General features: G+C 31.5%; 1 long non-coding RNA gene across 1 annotated transcript; it reads left to right on the top strand.

Annotated features, from left to right (window-relative positions):
- The first annotated feature begins 2,567 nt into the window (after window positions 1-2,567).
- On the top strand, window positions 2,568-3,256 carry LOC104815292. The gene is made up of 2 exons (XR_772074.2): window positions 2,568-2,882; window positions 2,966-3,256. It is a non-coding gene; the product is annotated as an uncharacterized LOC104815292 (long non-coding RNA).
- Window positions 3,257-5,677: the final 2,421 nt, after the last annotated feature.

The following is a 5,677-nucleotide window of genomic DNA, read 5'->3' as shown; positions in this document are numbered from 1 at the left end:
TATTATGAAAAGGATATATATCAAAGAGTGTTTATTATTTGGAAAAGAAAATATTTTATTCTATATTGTATTTTATAATCCGAGTCCGAGTCCGAGTCGTGTGTAGCCCACTGAGTTTGAAGCCGGTCTCATCAACTTTCACTTTTGAGCTCACATTGTGCGTGTTACTGTGACATCTTCTAAACATACTATTATTAAAACTCTCAACATATTATAAAGCAATTGAGATTTTGAATATATATATATAGTATTCAGAGTTGTCCATTTTTTAATAACCGAATAGCCGAATCGAACCGAACTAAATAAGATATAACCGTAATCAAATCAAGTTCGATATAAAAACCGAACGATTATGATTTCTCTAAATCCATATTTTTTTAAAATGAGTTTTTTTATAACAGAAAAACAAATCCGAACCGAAAAAATAATCGAAACGAACCGAACTGAAATTTCTATAAAAATGCAATAATTATAATTTTCTATAACCGAAATATCCAAATTTAAATATAACCGAATGAAACCCGAAATGGTGACCCTATTCAAACGATAGTCAGACACGGCTACTTCTTTCTTTTCTCGGTTTTCCGTTTATTTCTTCCCAAAAATTCAATTTCCTTTTTTAAATTATTAAAACCTTTAGCGACTATTTTTCATTTTAAAATTTTCATTTTTGGTCCTTTAGAAAAGGAAAAAATGCAAAATTATGCCCACAGCTTTTGCCCATAATTTTCTTTTCTTTCATATTTGCCCCTATAGTCTCAAAATATTCTAGTTCAAGACTGAAGTTTACCTTAAATCATCCTAAAATTTGCCCACATCAATAAAATTTTCACTTTCGAGATCTGGAATTTATGAATAATTCGACTTTTTTTGTTCACGTTAGAAGTTAATTACCAATGTGTAGGGATCTCGCGTTGAATTTTTCGAATTCGACCTTTCGTGATCAAACATATAAAAATAGAAAAGGTAAAATCTCACCCATTAACTGAAAAGTTGAATAACAAATTTGGTAGGGAAAATATCTAAATATGAGTGTTTCAAATTATCTTTTTATGGATTTAAATTATATAATCTTATGACAATTAATGCATGGAACAGAAATACTAGTAACAAATCTCTGAATCTAAATATCTAAGTTCATGCATCATTGTATTATTACATGAATCTATAAGCTTCATTATAATAAATTTACAAGTCTACGCGTTTATATTATTTACTTTGTTCAGTTTCTTTATTTGAATTCTCTATTTCCTTTTCCTTGGTTAATACAAATTTCATGAATTATTAAATTCCAGTGTTTGAACAACGAGAAATTACCACATGTAGTAAATAGATACATCATACATGTAATTTACTATTTCGTTGAATAAAGGGATATATTATTTACATACTGTATATATATATACACCACTTTCTCTTTTTACTAGAAAAAAAAAAAGTCCAAAACAAAAGACTGCTGATCAATGATCATGATGTTTAAAAAAAAAAAGTGTAGGACCGATTTGTTGTTGACTAATTGAACAAATTCTGAAACTTACGGGGTACAAAAGAAAATATAAATAAAGTAATGTATATCATTATTAATCGACCACTCATAGGAGAGAGAAAAATATTTTGAAATACCGCTTTTGCCCTTGACTCCACCGCTCCTATAAATAACGAGGGCTGAGTGAAGCTAGGGTTGCCGAAACGAACAGTCAAACACCCCTCAGAGAACAAAAAACGAAAAAGGAAAAAAAAGCTCCTGTTCAGAAAAAAAAAAGAGGGAAAGAAGAAGAAGAAAAATGGCGGTGACTTCTAGAAAAAACAGCGGGCCGGTGCTCCGCTCGCTCTCTCCGTCCGGCAGATTTTGTTACTGTTCTCATGCGCCGCCGTCTTCCGGCACCGCCTTCGCTTCTTCTTTCTCTAGCTTCAGCTCTCGATCCTCCACCTTCTTCCACCGGAGACCAGCCCCTCCTCCACGCGCCTCCGCAACTGCGGCCTCCGCAATGACCGCAACCGTCAGATTCTCCCTCGACCGTCCGACCTCCCCAGTCCGGTCGATCTCCGCTGTCGGCCAATCCCCACGCATCGCCGGCCAGATCGTCAGGAGCCAGGTATCTGCGCCGCAGAAGCGTACCTGTATGTGCTCTCCGACAAACCATCCCGGATCCTTCCGGTGCAGCCTGCACAAGGCCGCAGCAGCGCGTGGAGGACACGCACCGGCGAGTTACTCGCCGAACAATCGTCTCCACGCGCGGAGATCGGCGATGACGAACTCGCTGGTGCGGATCTGTGGTGTGGAGGGAGATCTGGTGAAACGGGCCCTTGCGGCGCTGATACGACCGTCTTCACACCAGCAGCGCCGCCGCGCCGATTTCCGGGCGCGACCAAGTCGCCTCTCCCTCATGTCGAGGGCCGACAACTACTGCTCCTGATTCCGATCCTCACCGGCGACGATGACGTCATCACTTGACTATCTGATGGACGGTGTTTTTTGAAATCTCCGGCGACCGTGAAGTGGACGAAAAATTTGTTTTCTATAGATAAATGATTTATTTTCTGTATGTGGGTGTATTATATACGTAAATGGGGAATATAGTACATAAGCTGCTGCCATGGCGAATCTGTGAAACAGATCGAAACTAAAATAGAATTTTCCAAATCAAAGTCTTCGATAAATTTATCCAAAAGTTCATAGATCGAAACTGATAACATCTTCAAATCCATTGAACAGTTCGTTGTTCAGTGTATTATGTTTTGTGTGTGTGTTCGTTGTCTCCGTCTGTTTTACCGTTTACCGTTATCTTCTCCGTTTGCGTTAACGTTTTCCGTCGTCTTCTCCGTTTTGTAGGTGTTTCTGCATCTGTACTGGTGGACTTTCATCTCTCTGGCGTTTGCAGGTTCGTTGTGATCAACTCGTTAATTAAGTCTTATTTTTTCTTAATTAATCTGTATTTTGTTAAACTGTTTCTGAATTTTGCAGCTTTGATGATTGAATTTTTCGAGCACTAAGAGGAATAATGATCATCACGATGAGATCTGTAACAATGGAGGATTGAATTTTGGACTTTTAATTGGGTTCCTCTAATATGATAGTTAAAGGAATTAAAGGGTTAAATTTTGGTGAATATGCAATCTTCTAGAAAGGGAGGTTTATATAATGAAATCAAGAAAAAAAAAAAAGTAAAAGAAGCATTCATTTCTATAATTAGTGAAGGGTAACTATGAAGATGTAAATGATAATTGAATGGATTTTTTTTTACAAAGATTGCCATATTAAATTTGATAGGATTGAGCTTTTTAGTTGATATGTTCAGATATCAATTAAAATTTTCATTTTAAAGTTTAAAATTTAGAATTTAAGATTTGAGATTTTAAAATTGATTTAATGTTTACTGTATATTTATGGTTTAAATATTAAAATTTTGGGGTTTGGTTATAAGGTTTACTATTTATAGTAGTAATTAAAATATAAAAAAGAAAATATATATTAATAATAAAGTAATTAGGAAGATATTTAGAAAGAAGGTTTTAGAATATATTCCGTTACTAATGAAACAATGATGTATCAACAGATTACATTCAATCTGTCTATTTTACAAAACCAAACCAAAATAATAAAGATATCTAGCGAACATTCTCAATTTCATTTCTACTTTGGTTCTTTTATTTTTTTTGTTTTAAAAATTATATTTATTTAGTTTTATTTTGATTCGGGATTTAAATTTTTATTTAAAATATTTTTATTTGCATTAGATTATTTTTATATTTAATTAATTTGGTTTTAAAACTATACTTTGTATATTAAAATATATTCAGATTCTTTATATCAAATAATAAACATCAATCTATATAGATATACAAAATATTTTCTTTCGGTTTTTTGTTTTTTTTCAAAAAAAGAACAAAAAAAAAACGAATATATATTATTATAAGTTGGGTAGTCTAGGACAACTAGCACTCTCCTTGGATTTGATTTCCTAGATAATGGTACTTTAAACCCATAAATTCTTATGATATTTTATTATAAATAATCCATACAAAATATTAACTAAAGTTGATATTAGTATATTATCATGAACATAATTAGTATATAAAAATATGATTATGAACACAATTAGTATAAAAATTGTAAAATGATATAAATAAGAGATTTAAATTTTTTCATTAAAATACAATTTGTAAATATAAATGAATTAATTTTATTAGAATAAACACATATAAAACTTAATAATATATAGAGTTAAAATATCATTTAATTTAATTTGATACTAAATATAAAATATATGATATTAAAGATAAATATAATTAAAGATACTGTTTTGTTAATTATTTTATTGCACGAGAGAGGAACCAAAGTACAAAAAAGACAAATTGACAAGGATAAAGCTCCTACGTAGGCCCCACGCTACATCATTCGCAGCTCAGCAATGCATTATGTATCAATGTATCGTATCAATGTATATTTTTATATACATAGATGATCCATATATATTACGAGAGCATGTAACAAAAACAAAGCCTACTATAATGGATAATGGATAGGTTGTTTGAATTAAATTTTCCTTGGACCGTATTTGATGTGATATGGACTTTGTCTTCACGTATGTGGCGAATTCCATATCCTAATAATAAGGCGATCATGACATTATCTTAATTTAGACGCCAAAAGATTTCTATAGAAGTATCATATAATTAGTAAATGATATTTATATTCTAAATAAAGTTTTCAATTTTTTATAGATAATGAAGTAAATAAATTTTATGATATATCTAACTATTCAAATCTGTATCATATATTTTATTCCAATAACAATTTGGTTCATGATACGAAAAGATAAGATACATTATCAATTAGAAAAAAAAAAGTATTATTAGTTTATTTTTTAGTTAATTGATTTTTCAAATATATTAGAATTTAGGATTTTTTAAGTATTTTATTTTTATAAATAAAGATTTTAATATCTTATAAAAAAATATGTTTCTCAATTTTATTTGGAGATAAATAAATACAAAATTTTAGAGGACTAATTGAAAAGTTATAAATATGTGATATGTTTATTATCGATCACTAATAATGAGATAAATTAAAAATAACTAATTTGATATTATTAGGATTTCATATATAATTTAATTTGATATTACTAATTTGATATAAAGTAATTTAAATAATTAAAGATGAACTTTATCCATATTAGGATTTTTAATTCCAATACCGCTGCAAAGAATTGGCATCTCAAATGGAGGAAAAGAAAAGATGGAGGTTTTGGTTTTGTTGATGTGGACAGATCATATAGTTTGAGAACATGTGAAAGGGCTATGTGCAATTCTCAAGTGCCCCAAATGAGCTCTACAGCTTACCCCCACGTCTCAAACTTTGTCATGACACCTAAACTCATTCCAAAGAGATAAGGTTGAGAGAGAGAGAGAGAGAGAGAGAGAGAGAGAGAGAGAGAGAGAGATTGATTGTGGGTTACAAAGTCCCCATCTTGAATTGGTTCATTGGACCCATAATGTCCCCATCAATTTGAATGAAAGTGAGTGTGACAATATGATCATCCCCATTTAAAAAAAAAACAATTTTATAAAATGCCAAAGGAAAAATGGCAACATCACTACCGTTGAATATAATTGCTGAGATTGGCTTTTCGGGATCCCTTCGAGCCAATTTTAAAAAGGGGGAATATGTAGGGAA

The sequence above is a fragment of the Tarenaya hassleriana genome, unplaced genomic scaffold (assembly GCF_000463585.1).
Source record: "Tarenaya hassleriana unplaced genomic scaffold, ASM46358v1 Cleome23, whole genome shotgun sequence".
Taxonomy (NCBI): Eukaryota; Viridiplantae; Streptophyta; class Magnoliopsida; order Brassicales; family Cleomaceae; genus Tarenaya; species Tarenaya hassleriana.
The sequence above is the reverse complement of the archived record's forward strand: the minus strand, read 5'-3'. Positions and strand labels throughout refer to the sequence as shown.